The 19,671-nt window shown below is 36.2% G+C and overlaps 1 protein-coding gene across 1 annotated transcript in view; it reads right to left on the reverse strand.

Moving 5' to 3' along the window:
• Positions 1-19,671, reverse strand: part of LRMDA (leucine rich melanocyte differentiation associated) — a 677,631-nt gene that overhangs the window by 308,571 nt on the left and 349,389 nt on the right.

Raw genomic sequence — 19,671 nt, forward strand, 5'->3', positions numbered from 1 at the left:
ATAAAGTAAGGCTCATGGTATATGGAGTATACACACAGACACACATTCACAGCTTATTCACCTACCAGACACCTAAAGATATGCTGAGACTGCATGACTTGACAGCTGATCTACTATGCCTACCAGTGGAAAGATCAGCACTGTATCTCTTGAATGTTTTATAATATGTGATGAATAAGGGAGATATGGTCTATACTATTTATTCACTTTCCAATGACATTTATGCTGAAGGGATTTCCCCACCCTTCCCCAGTTCTTGGCAAGGATCAAAATACAGTTTAGGTCCCCATTAAAGAGTTCTACAGGCACTACAACTGGAGGAAAACACAAGTATTATTAGAAAGTATACGGATTTCAAATTAGACAATTTAACATTCATCTGTCCAACAAAAACAAATTACAGCTCTTGTAGATGCAACTTACTGACCACTTATAAATCACAGTTAGAGGGTTCAAACGTTTTTCTCCAGAATATCAAGTCTGTGACCTTTGAACAGAGTACTGTACGTTAAACTTCTAAGTAACACTCAGCAAAACACAGAAACAGTATATTCCAAATCCAAGGACTCCTAAATGCTTCAAGCCCTGTTGACTTGGCATTCGGGAAGGGAGATGGAACTACTGATAATGCCAGGTGGATACCGGGCAGCCAGACCTGAAGAAAATTTGCCAAGCCTACACCCTACGGCATATCTATATTGTTACCACATTCTGAGACTACCATTTCTGAAACTGCAGGAACAAAAGTCTGTATTCTAAATGTACTGAAACTACCACCACAGTAATAGTCACGCTTTTTGCACTTGCCTTTACACAACCTACTTTGGAAAAGTTTGATTCAGCCTGCATGACCTGTACAGTGCTGCGCAGCATGCTGTATTAAACTAGCCATTTCAGCAAAGGGGTCGTAACAGACTTGGCTTTGCCAAAGTCAAGATAAGGAGATCAGCAAACATTTCAGACAGTGCTTTCCCCCCCAAGTACCTTTAAAAGGCAAAATAATCCAGAGGAAGTAGCAGTGAGTTTATCAAGCTGTTATGAGTTTTCATTTCAGTTTATTTGACAAACCTAGTTTAGCAAATTCCCCTTAAATACTCTTTATTATATAAATAGTGGATTATTTCCAAACCTCACATTTTAATGTAAGACTCTGACTTGCCAAAGGAGTTCAGAGAAGGCCACCTCCTTGTCAACACCACAGAGCCTTATGGGATGTTAATAGGTCCTTTGTGAAAAAACATTGTTTGGGCTCTGGTCAGTGTCAACATCAAAATACACATTGTTCCTGAGTTATGTTATGCAAATATAATACTCTTATCATGAGAATCAGCAAATGGTTGGCAACTGGCAAGGAGAAGAAAGCACACATCCAAAACTGCTGCAGGGGAGGCATAAAACAAAATGACAAGCCATGAAGTGGGACAAAAGGCCTTGAAACACTAGAGGGAGTTGCCTATTGAAACAGCCTTTCTTTCACAAGCCTAGCCTGAATACACGGGTACTAGTTTCATAGATAGGCAGAGAAAATTGTGCGCAAATCTCCTTACACCTGTCTGGTTTTGATAATTTTTGCCATGTAATGTTATTAGCTGCTCAGTTAAAAAGGAGCTGTGTTACACAGGGGGTTGCTTATTAATTGTTGTTTTCATGTCATCAGAGCAGTGTGCATTTGGTGATTTAATCAGCTAAATTCAGAGCCCAGGGAGATGGGAGGGGTTGCCACACTACAGAGAGGGTGTAGACATTAACATAAATTTACATCCATATGTTATTTCGGTATTCATTGAATTCTGCTTTTTTCACCTTAAACAGATGAAAAAAACTAGCACCGATGTAAAATTGGAAAGACAGCTGGTAAAGAAATAACGAAAAATGTGTTCATCATCATTCAATGATACTGCCTACAAAATCCAAGGCAACAACATCTATAATCATAATATATAAGGAAATACTGCCCAGCAATTGTACTCTGAAGTTAAAAAGCGTGCATAGAATCCATGGAATAGGTTTTAGGTGACTTGGCAAGTTACAGTGCAAACTTCAGCATGTGCTTCACTTTCCCATCTGCATTACCTGCCTAAGAAAGGATTGCTATTGTAAATTAATATGGAAAGCATTTTGAGAAGCTGAGGTAGGAATCAGTACAAAATACCAGCATTTTTATCGAGGGTAAGATATTTATATTAGCGCACTCCAAGTATTGTCATGAATCCATTACAAAATAGGAGAGGAGAGCATACACATATATACAGCACAGTAAAAAACACGCTAACACCATAAAGGGACAAGTATAAAAAGAGGGAAATCCCAAGGAAGACAAACAGACTAAAATTAATCTGGCCTGTTTTCTCCTAGTTCACAGCAGAAAAATTGTCTCAAAACAATCTTACCACTACAATAGAACCCGCACTGAAAGGGCAGTGGTAAGTAGCTGTTCCCCGGTTTAAGAAAGCTAATAAACATCACTAAGGTGTATTGCAGGTTGCTTTTCCCTGCTCTAATGACATGAAGTGTGCATTATCTCACCCACAGGTACCATCTCAGTTACCTCATTGCAGGGCTCACACTCTGCTCCCAGAGGAGAGCAAGTGCTGCCAAGAGATTTCCATTGCAATTTCCCAAGTCACATCAAACCGACAAAACATCACAACGTATTCAGCATCGTCTCATTCAAATAGAAAAAACTTTAAGTTTCCACTGTAATTAACCCTATCCTCGTTAAGATAATTATGATCAAGCTCCCTGTCACAGCTAATATCACAGCATCATTGCCTATGGCTCACGCTTTGCCCTCATTAGCTTACAAAAACATTACGCTAAACAGGAAACTGACTCCCTCTGCAAAAGGACTTAAGATGTTCTGTAAGCAGACAGTAAATAATCCTTTAGAATACAACGGTCTCAGAAATGTCATTTTATCCACGTCCTTCAGCTAATCAGTCTGATTTCTTCCAGCTTTCTATTCCGTAATTCATTCATGATTTGTAACAAAGTTTTAATCATAAAGGAATGTCATGGCAGAGATTTTTCCCTCTATGTGTATGCATGGCAATTGTCAGCTACACTATTTCATACAGTCCCTCTGGCCTGATGGGGATTTAGTTACAATGAAACTAAAGAGCAGCTCTTCATTTTGGTAATATTTGACAATGAAAACATGAGAGTTTATAAATGAAAAAAAGCAGAAGCCTCTCAAGCAATGGACAAACCTTGGTACTATGTAGCTGTCCCTTTCCAGATCTGTTCAGATGTATATTCTTAAAAGGTGTTTCTCACATCCTACCCCACTCCTCTGTTAATAAGACAGCTGACTCAACTCTAATGACTTTTTCCTCCTGTTTAACAGGAAAAGAGAGAGCAGTTAACAATATGTAAATGAGAGTGTTTGGCTTTTGCCTTTAAATTGATTTGTACTCTGTTGACAAGAGATAGCCATTACCAGAAGTTAAAGACAGAGCTGTTACAAAACAGGAGCTTTTTAAAATGTCTTTTTTCTTGCCTTTTATGTTTTAGCAGATTACAGGAGAGCAGAATCAACATGAGAACCCTCGCGCAAGATAATTTCATTATTTAAAGAACATAGATGTAATTTCAATTTATTTAGCACCTGCCAGCCAAGGCAGACAATATATATATATATTTTATTATTATTATTATTTTACATTAATGAATTACTCTTCAAAAACCTGCTGAGCTTAAAACTCCATTTTGTAGTAAAGCAGAGAGGTGAAGCGACTAAAAAAAGGTGACCTTCAGCAGTTTTCTAAGAGACGAGAAATAAACCCCAGAGCTCCTGACTTCTAGTCCTTTGACTTAACCTCACTGAAGCAAAACAAGGAGTAATAAATAAATTATATGTATATAATACATATATATATATAAAAACATAAGATAGACACATAAATTTAGATTTTTTTGTATTCCCTGGGAATCCAAAACAATTTCTGTTTTACTTGGATTGTTTCCTGTTCAATTTTAATTTCAATTTAATCAGAAATATAGCATACAAACAAAGGAAAAAATAAATGAGCTGTATCCAACTGTTCTTATAATGGAAGGGGTTTGTTGAATCTTCTGTGCAAATTAACTTGTACTGAAGCCTCCGTCCAAGTTCTACTCTCAAACTTGTTTTGGGTGTTCTGTTCTAGACACACCTCTCACCTGTAAGAACAGAAAGAGAACACAACCCATTTCAAAGAAAATAGAGCAACCAGAATTCTGTTCTAATTCCAAGGAAAACACTCTATTATAACTACAAAAATACTTCTAATTGAAGTTTTGTGCATTTCCTATGCATAAAGATAGCAATAGCAAATAAAGATTTATTTTTTTCAGGGTGGTTTTCTAGTTTCAGAAAGCAAGTAATAATGGAGAAGCCTTTTTTTTTTTTTTTTTTTTTTTTCTCTCTCCTTTGTATAAACCAGTTCTCCATCAGGAGAATTCTCTGAAATAGCCATACCATAGCCATGCTGGAGACCATTTTTAGTGTGGGCCATACCCAAAACTAGACCATACAAGTCCTAAAATAGGAATCATGAATTTCTGTTCAATGGAGAACAAGCTTACCAATGTTAACAAAACATAAAATGCTTTGGTTTTGCCTAATATCAGAGAGAATATGCGTATTTTGCAAGATGTATAGAGGAAGCATTCAGCATCACTTCCAGTCAATCTGTTTCCAGCATTCTATTCTTATATAGAAAATATATGGAGGCAGCTCTTTGAATAAAACTCAAGGCCAGTCTGTGAATATGGTCAGCAAAAGAGAAGATAGAAAGAAATGAATCGACCAGAATCATTAAATATCTATCCTTTATAAAGAGCTTACTACTGAGATTAAATCTGCATATTTGAAGTACAAGCTTCCAAAAGAAAGAAGTAAAGATCTCCGTAAGAAAAGATTAAACCTGTGTTATGAACTGAATCTACCATTAGTTTCTGAGTCTTTTCATATTAAAGGTCAGACTTAACTCTCAGACATATAATGAAATGAATATCCATCCCTCATTCTTTTCTTTTCTTCATACACTGAAAGCAAATGAGACTACCTAGGATATTTTATTACCAAAGAAGTTAGACACGAAAACATGTCTATGTTTTATGGAGGAGATTCGTGTAAATGGGTGAGATTCATGTAAATTCAGAATCAACTGCTTTACAGTCTTGCTTTGAGTCTTAGACAGCAAATTCTACTGCTTAAAAAAAAAGCACAAACTATTCAACCCCTGCAAGCCACCACCCATACCTAAACCTTAAAAAAAAAAAAGTCAATAAATAGACAAAAAAAGATAATCTGGCTTTCTGAATTCTACATATTAAGATTTCACAATTCACATTTTGAAACCCTTTCCTACCATTATAAAATATGTATGCAGAATTTTTAACTTTTTTTTTAGAGACAGATTTTGCTATTAAGCAGCAGCTCCTCAAACAATGGAAAACAGCAATGCAGATTCATTTCATCTATCTGTAGAAATCCAGTTATTTATAACCCTTTACAGCTAATGACAACAGACGAGCACTTCCAGAAGCTGAAGCAGACCTTCAGGTGAGGCTCAGTCAAGTATGTATGTTAGTAAGGCATGAACACAGCCAATATATACAAAGTCTTGTAATGAAAGAAGAAGAATTTGCAATGCTAAGGTAATATAAGCTTATAGAGCTGTGCCTTATTAGGGTGCATTATATACCTGGTGAAATAAGTTACAAATCCTCATTACAGTTTCCAGTAGCTCTCATAACCATATGATGAGTCAAACATTGAGATCTTTAACCACCATTCTCTTCTACCAAGACTTCAGTCAAAAAATAAAAATAAAAATCTGGTCTAACTCTATTATGAAGCAACTAGACTGACTGGGTTAGGACTTAAACTCTCTGCTAATTAACCTCTCAAAGTCTCACATTTCACTGTGTGCATTTAATACAGCTCTACTTAAGAGGATATCCAAATAAGAGAGCTCAAGCTGTATCATTCATATCAAGCTTCTTTTTGCTGAATTACTTTTTTATATTACATCTTTAGGATCAAACACACCAAGATTTTATATGATATTACTGCTACAATTTTGTGTAAATTTAAATAAAATTACAATAAATGTAGTGATATAGCCTATGGCAAGCCAGTTTTCACATAAACTGTATAAAATATTTTAAAATAATCCAATATGGATTACAAAATGAGCTCTTAGTCATCTAATGATTGAGCATGTAGCATGTAACAAAATACAGTTTGCAAGACACAGCTAAAAATTACCCAGCATAGAGCTAGTGACTGCAAGCATTCATATTTTATCAAAGGGCATTCTGGAAAAAACACCACTAGGAATTCCTTGCAGTTCAATGTATGCACCACTTCAGCAAGTATGGACTTTGCATCCTTCTGCTAAAATTTCCTGAAAGTATGAATGACAAATAACAAGGATAGAAGAGCTGAGGGGAAAAGCTTTGGATGCAAACATCTCTTGCTTCACGCTTTCTCCCAGTCTTAACATGGAATTCAGTCACAAAAAAACAAATGGCGTCAAAACTCATTAACAAAAAAAGTAAGCAACTGCTGTTTCCTGAACTCAGAAGAATTCAAGGAAGTATAAGTGATTAGAAACAGAAAAAGAACAAATCAGGGTTTAAAAATTATAAACCTACCTGTTAAAAAATAATAATACAACTAAAACACTAGAAATGTATTTATTCTTAAAAGCTCTTCACAGTTCCACATGTTAAGTTGAGAAGCTATTTATAAACCTTCTAAAAACAGTATTATAATGGAAATATGAGCAAATTCAAGCACAAAGGCAGTGCCATAATGAAAGCTGTATCTTGGATCAATCTGTCACTCTGCAATTCAGACAGTAACCTGACCCCTCCCCTTTTGCACAGAGAAGGGGGAGTAACAAGCCTGTAGAGTGAGTAGAGTAAAGCCCATTTCGACTACTACTGTTCAGTGAGAAGGGGGAAAAGAAAAGTAATTTTTCTCCCATCTTCCACAACAACCAAGGCTGAGGATTGACAAGCAAATTGACGCACTGCTCAGAGGGCAAAAGATAAATGTTTGATGAATTGGCCATTGCTGGAGGAGTGATGGGCTTCATATGTGCATAATGGACTAGCTGCCGTTCAATTCAGATTGCCTGCCAAGATAAGAAACCATAATGAATGGACCAAGCGCAGCCTGTGCCATAAGAAAGTATAATCTGACTAGTTTTAATAAACTTAATAAAAAAGATGAAGCAGAGAGAGGCAAGGGGACTGGCCTTTGTGACCAGCTCTAAGAGGTGAGAACAACTAATAGACTGCTCAAGCATGATAGCAGAGAATTGTTAATGGACATAACACTGAGTCTCTTGATGTTAAAAAATATCTTTAGAACAACTGAAAATCATAGGGATCTACATATGCACATAACGTAGACACTACAGCACTTGTTACACAGCATATAACTGTCATTTATTCATTCTTTCCTTCTGCTACTTACCCTGCACTTTTTCTCCCTTATTTCCTCTATCCCCTTTGCATAGTATCTTACTCTGTACAACAAACCAATAATTTTACCAACAACCCTCCAGAATCAAAATGACCTTCTAAGTAAAACCCAACAGAATGCAGGCTGTTTCTGACAGAAAGGTTTTGGCATAGTTTGTACAACTATACCACTAACATTCACTCCCAGTGGAGAAACATCTTTTACCATCAGAAGTGTTCACAGTTGGTGCAATTTCATTTGCTTTTGCAAGCTGTTTCCACCAAATATGGAAAACTTGCCAATATGTCTATAGCAAAACAAACAAACAAACAAACAAACAAACAAACAAAACTTTATGGCACAGACAAGACTAAATTGCCAGTACTAGTCCTTTTGGTCATGTATTTGCTAAATCGGAAATGAATTTCCAGCTGATACTCTTCCCCTCTGTATCTACAACCTCTGTTCTAACCTTCTGCCCTTATGCAGCACCAACCAGCACAAAACAAAATCCTCTACTTTATGTATTCAGATTACCACCCCCTTGATGTCACTTATGTAGCCTGTGTCATATTTTAAGCAGAAATGATTATATGCAAGACGGATGTCTAGTTTTCAGTATAAATTTTATCCAACTGCAAAAGGAAAGTAACTCATTATCAAGCAGCTCAGTAAGGCTCCCACTAGTGAAGAAAATAAAGTTTTACGACAAGAGGGTCTCTCCTGTCTCTCCCTGTGAGTGAGAAAGTGAGTGCAAGAATAAGACAGAAAGGGAAGGCTCAGGAGTGCTGTGTGAATTATAGACTGCCTCTCAAGATTCACAGCTCTTCGTGGTAGGAGGTTAATATTCTCACATGTCATTAGGTCTGCTGGCTCTACTGATGGCTCATTGAATCAGGCAGCAAATTATTTCCTCATGCTGCAGAGGACACCACACTTCAAAGGGAAGGAGCCAGGGTCAAGACGGCTCTCCAGTTCGATTAATGAGTTGGGATCAGCAAAGGTTGCCTGTAGGTAAGAATGTGACTGAAGCTTTTGACAAAGCTGACTTTTTGAACAGGACTTGACCCAGGCCCCTTACTCCCCTCCCCACCAAATTTTATTTCCAACATTTGCCTCTGACTGACCTGCTCAGGCCTGTTGGGATAGTTTTGACCTCCTCAGACTTTGTTACCAGACACAGGAGCTGTCTGCCTATGTTTGATGAGTCTCTCCCTAAAGGCCACACCAGGATCATCAGAATACTTTGGAACTGGACAGCAAAATAAAGTGAAGTAGATCGATACATATATATATATATTTTAATTTTTGCAATAAATTTTTTGAGAAGAGGGAAAAAGGAAAAGAAAAGAATATTTTTTTTCAGTATTTCAGATTTCAGCATTAATATTTCTAAAAATCTGCAGATAATAACACAAAAATTATTACAAGCAAATATATGTTCCAGCTTACATAGATTTGTTAAGAATATTCCTAGCAAATAATGCATTGTGAATAATATCCCTCTAAAAAGTTTTTATTTTTATTGTCATGGTGGCATGAGATAACAGAATTAAAACTTAACAGACACAATATTCACCTTCTTCTAAAAGCTCAAAGGTATCCTTAGGCTGATGTCTCCAAAATGCTTAAATGCATATTTAAATTAACAAAACACTGAAGTGGGATTCATTGCATTACTTTTATACATACATATATATACAATCAACTTAAATTGCCTTTTCTCAAACAAAAATGAGTAATTGAATCAACATGTAAACCACTGTTAATAAGCTTCCAAAAATCACATCACTTCTGATTACTGCAACAAGTGTTTTTTGTTGTTGTTGTTTAGTATTTTATCAATTACACCTAAAAAAAATTTTCACACGAGCTTCTGAATATTTAAAAATTGTTATGTTTTCAGGCTCAAAAGAAATTTATATGATAAATTTGCAGCATATTTTAAAACTTTTAGGTAAATTATCAGCCAAAAATGTTAAAGGATGGCAAAAAAAAATCACTGTTCAAGATTTGCAGGCCGAAGTTATATGCTAGGACAGCTGTCTCTATTGGAAAACCACACTTCTAGTTTTGAAATTAGAATACTTTTGTTTTAAAATGTAGCAAGCAAAAAACAGTTCTGATAGACCTCAAAATACAAAGCTGTGAGATTAGTGCCTTAAAAAGATCAAATCACTTAGGCATCTAATAACAGTTTAGGAAATTTAACTTTCAGTGTATATTTAAAAATCTTTTAGTGATCTCAGAGTGTAAGGCAAATTTTCATCTTTAATCTTCTACGTTTCCTTTTGCATTCAAACCATTATTTGTAATGGATTTCCTTATTGTAACTAGCACTTAAGCCCCAAAAGGGAGTAAACAGATTATTGGATCCATAAAACTTTGGATAAAAGCACAGAATATATGTACATGACTGAATCGAGTAAGAGTAACTAGAATCCTTTCAAGGAGACTACCTAACTGCTAAACAGTACATCTTCCATATGGATGTGCTTTAATTCTAAAATGCAAGTATACACAAGAAAGAGAGACAGCCTTTTCTTTCCATGATGTCTGTGCAATCTCTAGTGAATTGTATACTATGCAAGTGGAAGCTTGCAACACCAGAAAAGCCCTAAGAGGGGAAACACTTCTTCATGGGCTTGTTTAAACAAAATAACTTCATTACAGGGTCTGTCATCTGTGTTAACATTATATCCTGTTTCATCTTTTTTTTTTTTTTTTTTTTCTAGAAAGCTAGCAGCATACCAGAGATCATTTGTGAAATGTATATATGTCTTACATAACAGTTAGCAGGAAGGTATCAATCCTATACAGAAGAACAAGTCCAGCTGGAGTAGCATGAATCTGGCCATTTTGACACTCTCAGGAAGAAAGAGAAAATAGCTGCATTTGGGGCAAGGAGGAGACACTCAGTAGATACAAAGCAGAAATAGAATCACCATCACTTTCCAAGCATCATCACCAAAGCTTCTCATTTTAACTCCAAGAATGGCAAGAAGGGATAGGTAGAGACAGTACTAAATCAGATGGTGATAGAACTGAGAAGATGCATTGCTGAAACACCTGGATCTGAAGCAGAATCTCCCGGAAGCCATTTCAGGAATCCTAGAGAAGACGGATTCAGCAATTGCAAAGGTGCTAAATATATTCATGGGTCAAGTTTTGTATTTGTTCTCGTTTCTACTCCTAAAACTAAAAGTTTATGGTTGCGTCTTACTAAATATAAGTTTGTTTTGCTTTCAGGCATATCTAGTGTTTGAGGAGAAGGTAGTACCAATTAACAGGGTACAGTGTTTCTAGAGAGGCAGCAAATCTAAATAAAGACAATAAGAACAAGGAGTCCTGTACCGAACTCAAGATGAATTAGAAGGCCCAGCTGCAACGAGTACTGTTTTATACCAACTTGGATACAGTCCATCTGGGGAACTGTCGAGGCAATTATGGAGTTTTGGAAGGAACTCGTAAACTCATAAATCACCCTTGCAAAGAGCAGAAAGCAAGGAAACACCCCATGACTTTTGGGAATCATTACCACACACTGGACTCAATCAAACAGCGTTGCATGATTACTGCCCAGGACTGTTTGTACAATTTTTGTGTGTGTGTGTGCAACTGGGCCTTATGGTAATCCTGTTAAGATTTATATATATAAGTTCAAATTCAGAGATAAGCATATGCTTATAACCTTCCCTGATCTTAATTTCTGATAATGCTTCAGTATAGTCTGTTCATTAATTCTCTCTAGTCAATGTTGGGATTTTGTTTTTGTTTTTACCTTCAATTAAACAATAACTGCAATATGCACTAACATTGTTTACATAACTTTTTACATAAGTAAACAGCAAAATCATGGTCAAAACAAAGAAGGTTATTAGTTTACTTTTAATGTTCACTTTATTTTTTATTTTGGTTATTTTTCCCACTGCTCATATTATGCAAAATAACCAGTGATATTAACATGTTACCTCAGAAATGGAAGCAAAGTATTAAAGGGTTAAATGCTTTTTTTTTCAAAACAACATGCTAGGATTCAACCTCTGAAAGGACAGATTGTCACTCTTGAAAATGCGAGCAAATAAAATTTCCTAGAAATGGACATGATGGACATTTCTTTCAATTCAATAGGTCATTAAAAAAAAGGAAGACACCTCAGAAAATTCTGCATAGTGTCCTGTTGTTAGGATAATGGCTCTGCATTGCTACACAGCAAGTATATTTAAAATTGAACCATATAAAAAATAGGCAGGAAAAACTAGAAGATGATAATCTTACAGCCCAAGAGGATAGACTAGAGAATCCAACATAGGGGCTGGTTTATTAGTGGTGCCTCCTCTCCTCCCCCACATCACTAAATTAGTAAAATTGCATAAAATCTGATTAGCAATGTCCAGTCCAGTATAAATCCCACCTTTAAAAGATACACAACCATGTATTTGATAGACTATGGATGAAGAAGGGGTTGATGAGCAAATAACAAAATACACTTTTAGTTGTCATGGTGCCTGTACTTTCTCAAATATGCTTCACACCTGAGAGCAATACAAAAAGTCCTACAATCACCTTACAAAGCAAGGGAACCACCCTAAAGACTCATGAAGCAGCAGAAAATCCTGTAGTACCTTGGGTCCTCCTGAGCAGCATCTCAGAGACACTTACCCTGGTTAGTGATGGAGTGACCTGACAAGGAAGAGTCACACTGAAAACACAAGCTAGTGTTAATGCTCTATGCTGCCCTGGAAAGACACTTGGGAAGGAGTTTAGCTGTTATTTTTCCATGTCTAATGAAGAGATACAAGCTTCTCCACAGCATACTTGAAGAAAACATACGCTACAGGTTAGGAAAAGGCAAGCAAAAGGAAGACAACACTGAACTTCTAAGTCTTCTTTCTTTCATGTCTTACCATCATACCAATACATACAGAGCCAACTGAGGAACCAGAAGAGGTCATTCTAAATAGCATTATTTTAGAATCAACCATATTTTCTATCATGGCAGAATAAAAACAAAGACCATAACAAATGGAGATTGAATGCTGAATTACAGGTAGAATAAACTAATGGCTGAGGATGTGCTATTATATGCACTATCAAGCAATTCTTTAATTCTTATATGCACTTAACATATTTTGAACATAAAACTCAATATAAAACTCAAAGTCTGTAGATCAAAGCCATTTTTTTTCAAGCTTTAGTTGCTGAGTAAACACTGAGTAAAAAATTTAAAGATGTAACCGAGAAGAGAGGCCTGATTATTTAAGCTGCCATGGCCTCCAGATTTTCAGTCTTATTATCTGTAAAAAGAAACACACAAGTGGTTGCAACTTACTGTGCTTGAATCTTCAGAGGGTAATACAACCTTTAATAAAAATCAAGTTAATAAGAAACCCAAACCCTACCTCTTCAAAGAGTACAGATAGCACTTGACTGACTGAGTTGAATAATAAACCTGATGCCACTTAGAAATGCATCTGCCTTCCCCTCAGTGAAATGGTTGGGCCTTGCTGTGTGGAAGTGCTGGAGATTCCTGAACATCAATTCATCCATTTGAAGTCTACATTGCAGTCATCAGCATAACTTCGAACTATGCCATATGCTCACTATTTGCCCATAGAGGAATCTGATGACAATTAGATTTCTGAGGTGCACATAATTTGCTCAAGCCACAGAAATAAAGATGCAATTTACCTCACGCATTCTAATGTGAACACAGCCAGAGCTTGTTGACAGAAAACACAAAAGTATCACTGCATACATGCGTATGAATTCGCCCTTACTGACGCAATTAGTTTTAAAAAATAAATAAATAAAAATTAAAGTGGCAAGTCCCAGTCCTCACATTACCGTACCTCCAAGCACAGTCACAGGGACCACAAGTCGCCAATGCTTCTCTGTTTCCAGAGACCACATCAAAGCACCTTTGCTGCCTCATGGCCTTTTACACAGCAACTTCAGCCACTTAGGAAAAAATGGCTAAATAAAGGCTTGGACTTAAAACATTAAAAGAAATAAATTGACAAGATTTTGTCTCAAAACCTTGTCTTGTCCTTACTGAAGGCTAAAATAAACTTAATTTTTGTTAAAATTAAAGCAAAAATTAAATCATCTTATTATGTAATTGGAACTAGGCCTCCGGCGCTAGCAGTAAAGAAGGGATTAAGGCCTGCACCACCTGGGTTGTCATTCTCATGGGCCCCATTACCACCCCCTTATTCGTTTTTATAGCCAACAGATTAAAATGCGAGCGCCGCAATCTTTGATCTTTCACTTGCTGACACAAATCCTTTCAAGCCTCCAACGTTTTCTGCTGAGGTAATTAGTACTAATTAAAAGGTTTCCAACAGCCTTTGCTCTACTTTTTCCCTCCAAAGAAATTGCTTTTACAAGTGCCTTCCATCTTTGAAATGTATGCATCGTTCACTTTCTTCTTTATCTGACTCTCAGAGATCAAGTAGATTAGTGACTCCATTATTCCCCAAGACAAAGCCAAACAACAGGTTTTTACTATCTCCCTGACCTGTTGAGGTGCAGGGTTTATATTCAGAAACAAGTGCCTATGCTTGTATTAAAAGACAGTCCAATTATGCACTAACAGATACAATGCGGGTTTCTACATTTAAGAATGGACATCATTTAAAAATGTAGTGTTTTCTCTGAAGAGAGAAAGGCAACCGTTCACTAATCAAACTGACAAGTTGTAGAACTAATAACAGGTCTTGCTTTGTTTTCTTTTCTTTTTGTATGTTTGTGTATCAGGAAAGATGCAAACAATTTCTTTCTCTTCTTTCCCTCTCCTCCCACCCTTTCCTCCCCTTTCTTCCCCAATTTTAATTTTTGATTCATATTTGCGAGTTTAAAAATATAGTTTAGGGAGCACCTCCTTGAAAGATTTTCAAAGTAGAGAAAGTCCTGTCTGAAGTAGATTTTGTTACTATAATTAAATAATGTGCCCTGTTACAAGCACACTGACGGCTGGAAAAATAATTACTGAGATGAAAACACTGTTTTATAGTATGTCTGAAGTACTAATGAAAGTCCAAGATTAAAAAAATCTAAAAGGAAAAAATGAACAGCAAAAATGAACAATGCTTTGCATTGAGAAAGGGCTATGTTTTGAATTTACAGGTTTTCAAATGATCGTTCAATCGACATGAGCACTATATGGATCATTTTTCTTTATGAAAACCTGGAAGCTTTATGCCTGCTGTGATAAAAATAAATTACACTTCATGCAGCAAAAGTGCTATTCAAAAAAGAGGACAGTTCTCAAGCTCTTAAAGTTCGCACTTCCTATTGAAAATGACAGCAGCTCTCTCTCATGCTGTAGTATCTCTGGCACAATAGATCAGAAATCATACACAGAGCCACAAGAGGCTATCTAACTTATCATTATATGCACAGGGGTCTATTCTCCTCTCGCGATGCAAGCACAAGGCTCCTGCTGGCACTAATGGGAGCTACACGTGCATATCAAGGACAGAAACAAAGCGACAGTGCATCAACTCTCCTAACCTGAAGTTACAAAAGTTTTTAAATAGCCAGAAAGGAAAGTCAATAAATTGTCTCCTGTTCATGCCAGCTCTTCTACTTCACTTTCACAACTATTCTACTATGGTAGTAATTTCTTTTTGTGTAACTTTCCTCGAGAGGATCTAAAAGCACTACAATCTCATCAATTCAGTTTGTGTTATTATGCCCCTGTGAAGTCAGTTTTATCTGACATATCTTGCCCAAGGTCATATGGAAATTATATGACAGGGCCAGGAATTGCACACACTGGTATCCTGGTAGTTCCCCGTTTTAACCAGTAGGCCATATTCCTCCTCTGCATGCACTACATCCAATAGTAGTCTTAGAAGCAGGAGCTAAGATAATCCTCACAGCCATGGAAATGCTGAAAAAAGATCCTTCACCTTTTTTGAAAGACTTAAGTCTTTCAAATAAGTTGTTATACATTCAAAATACTACATGAAGCAAGCAAAATCAGAAGTCTGTGAATCATCTAATGTAGTGGTTCCAGTCTCCTCACCTTCTTAGCACATGGTCACCATTACCATAAAACATGAGGCCATCCCTGCAGAACCAACATGAGTTAAGACAATACCATACCTTAGTTTTAGGCACGCACAAGTGAAGCAGATCACGTGGAGCCCTCACCCAAATCTGGACGAATGTGAGAGCCAGACAAACATATTCACAGTCTCTTCCTTCAGAGGTGTCTTTAGAAGCAATATAGCTATTTTTACAATTAACATAATGTATCTTAATACAGGTTTTCACATCTATTAAATGTTAAATTCTTAAATTCCAATTAAATTACAAATTCTGAAATTCATAAGAAATAGGAATTTGGACCATAGCATGGAGGAAATTGGATTTAATGAAAACAAGGTGAATATATATGTATGTATGTATCTTTCCATATGCCAGAACAACATTTTACATTGCTACTGAGGTGATAATATGTAACCTGATGGAAGCAACCTGCCATATACTCGCCTAGTACTAAAATAGCTAGTGATTTTAAAGCTAACATTACCAAAAGACTTTTGAGAGAGTCTTTGGGTCTCTCATCTTATGTAATCAGAATTTATGAGGAAAGAGATTTCACCTGAAAAACAAAGAAAAAATCTAAGATGATAACAGAGAAGGTGGCTATATAGAAAGGGGTTGCTGAGATTAAAACTGATCTCTGAGATTATCAGTTGCTGATAATTATTAATAATAATGCTGAGATTATCTATCACTTCAACAGGACCACTCTCATGGACAAATTTGGATGAGTAACACCACAATATACAAAATAATTACACTGCCTTTAAAAATATAAACTGCCAAATTACTGCCCCTTCTTTAATTTGAACTTTTCATGTTTATTCTTGGTTTTGCACATACAAACTCCTTTCATGTTCATCAGAGATACCTTTTCCTCAATAGCTGTAATTCTCTCAAGAGCAAAAAATTAGAGATGCAACTTTAGGGAAAAGAAAATCCATAATCATGAAGCTCACAATAAAATGACACGCTTGCAGCACAGTAGGCAATGTTAACATACATATTATAGCAAAAAAAAAAAGGAAAATGAGTGTCATGTTTAATGCTTCAGAGACTCTGGAAATGAAGCTATCTCAATATTTACTAAATTGATCAAAAAAAGTAAAATGACAACATCTGATAGACTTCTTGATGAGAAAAAGTTGTTTGGCTACTTTACAAGCTTTTTAGGTAACTGAGGATTGATTTAAATTCCAATGGTATCAGATCAATAAAGAAAAGGGACAAAAAGTCACTGTCTTAGGTAGGTATTCAGTTGAGACTCTTTCCAGACGGTAAACAGTTGCTGTAGCCTTAAGGTTTAATCTGTCATCTACTATGTGACGCAAGGATCATAAGCATCTAGCCTTTTAACATATATGAAAAAGAAGGGAAGAAAAGCCCTCCCACAAAAGAGATATCAGATGAATTTTTGATACTCATAAAAATCGTTCGTATTGACTGAGGTGGGGCTGTGATGAGGGAATACATTATATATACTGCATCCTAAGTCTTCTACCTTCTTCTTCCCCACCCCAAAGGGTAAAATAAAATAAAATACATTAATAACATTCAAATCTACCCTGCCATCTCAATACAGTGTGCATGTGATGAAAAACCAGTAAAGAAACATTTCAATTTGAAGCTTCCAAGGGGTAATTATAAACAAGAAGAAGAGAAAAATATTTTTGAAATTATGAAAAATACCTTGACAGTGACTCCCTTAGACTCACATTTAGGCCTTGAAAAATATTCTGCCAAAGGGTGCATTTTGACAGGGAAAAGATGAAGAGTGGAGAGAAGAGGCAGCAGTCTGTCATAATTGATGATACTGCAATGCAAGTTGAAGTCAAGACTGAATATTTACAAAACTCATTCAGGGTGAGACTTTTAAAAGGGGGAAAAAAAGCTAACAAGCAAACGAGGATGGACCCAACCTTTTGAAAACACAGTGGGACTACACCAACCAAGATTAATTCAATACAGTCAATACAAACATATCACATATGCAAAATAATTCAAGGGACTTTTTCATAATTCAGTATTGTATGAGCTTTAATACAAACCAAAAATGCTGGAAGATTGGGGTGGGGGGATCTGTAATCTGTAAGGCCTTATTTGGAGATACATTATTTTAACCCATTGAAGAATGACACAGCTGAGCTGAGTGACTTCTGTTACAATAGGACTCCATTGCTAGAATTTTTGACCCCAAATTATTGGTTTAAGCCAAGCTCAGGCCATCAGTTTGCAATTTTACGGTGTCATAATAATTAAGCCAATCTGAGTATAGATTGCTACAGTCTTAAATTCCTATTCTTTGCTTTTACTATGAGACCTCACCCCTTCCCTTCTGTGGCACGCTGACTCACATGAAATCCTGTGGTTACACCATTCAGGGATAAGATGCAGTCAAAATTGGCCTGAAAGGAAAGGCAAGAAGGCGAACTGCCGCAAGCTAAACTAATATGCCTACTTTGTTACTAAAGAGTATTTGATGGACAAAGTGACTATGTATTTTGCAGTCTTGGTCCAGCTCCAAGTGGGGAGGTTCTTGAAGCAAATTCATCTGGTACTTTTGTTATCAAATGCAAAGCGAAAGACAGATTCAAAATGAGCGTGGAGACTAAACTTGTCTAATTATTAACAGTGATGTGTCCAAGGTCAGGGCAGAGATTCGCCACTAAAGCAAAGCAATTCTGTTCCCTCCTCCATAGAGATCATGAAGCTCATCTTCAGAAGTTGTCAGTTTGGAACTTTTCAACAACAGTGAATTCAATTTCATTTAAACAAATACAACTAACCCTACTCCCAAAGCGTGATGCACGTGTCTTGATACTAGCGATAAAAGTTGGGCACAGACGTATGCAAGGCAACAAACCATCTAAATGTGAGTTGACCTAGCACTTATAAAATTGATAGGAATTACAAAGACTACAGGAGTAAACAGGGTTTGAACTAGTATTAGATAGACATCAATAATGATGCCATATTTATTACTTGGAGTTTTAAAAGTTAACAGTTTGGGAATATAGTCTCCATATTTGCCATGTGTTCTATCTACAGGACAAATTTGTAGCCCCATACATATATATATATATACACACACACGTATACACAATGTATATACACGTACAATGAGCTTTTTTTTTTTTTTAATAAATAAAAAAACGTTTAATGTATGTTTCATATCACTAAAGAAACTTGTCAAAAAAACTAGAATCTTTCTTTTCAACAATTGTTAGGTCTAAATTGCCTGACGAAAAAAAATTCTCTCCATGTTCCTCATATTCATTATTTGCACAAAGAAAAGGTGTGTATAAACATATAACAATAAGGCATAAAAGTGAGCATGAAATACGTGCCTTTTAGTCCTGAAGCTGTAGAGGCAGTTTTGCCAAGGCTGCTCTCAAGAAAACCCCATCACACAACCTTTAACACACCGTATATTTCTAATTTTCCCATTAATCCATCCTCCTCCAAAATACTTAAAGTTTAGAGCTAACAGGGGCCTGGCAAAACATCCATCCAGGCCATCAGAATGTGTAGCTCCCCTATAACATAAATTTGGAAGTACACAAGAAGCAGTTATCCCTGCATTACAGCTGCCATTTCACTAAAAATAAACCTAAATAAATTCAAATACTGCTTTTCCTCCTAATAGGAAAAGGAGAGCAAAGAGGTAAGATACTTGCCCTGCAAAAAGGTAATATAGGTAATAAGGTAATATTTTCGGGTTTTCCAATCACTTCTAATCTAAACGAGGAAAGGAGAGAAGAAATTAGCCTTACACTGTAAGGTTCCAAGTATAGTAGGAAGAACAATGCAAATAAATGGGATTATATTTTTTTGTCTATTGAAAGGAACAAGAACAGCATCTATTAAAGTAGCTAGGAAGCTAAAAGAAGTATAATTTCTGTAGTGTTTCGTTTAACTTTTGTTTGCAGACCTCTAGGTTACCATGATTCTTCCCCAATATTTCAAAATGGAATATATGTAAAAACACATAGGTATGTTTCTATTTTCTCAATGCTACAGATACTTTGCATTGGTACTTCAATGGTCATACCGTCTAATAAACTGAGGGGATTCTGTGAAACAATTATTTTCTTACTGATGTTAGAATCTCAGATTTATTTTTTCTCTAAATTTCACATATATCCAGGACTGCA

Source organism: Netta rufina (genome assembly GCF_964035555.1).
Source record: "Netta rufina genome assembly, chromosome: 7".
Taxonomy (NCBI): domain Eukaryota; kingdom Metazoa; phylum Chordata; class Aves; order Anseriformes; family Anatidae; genus Netta; species Netta rufina.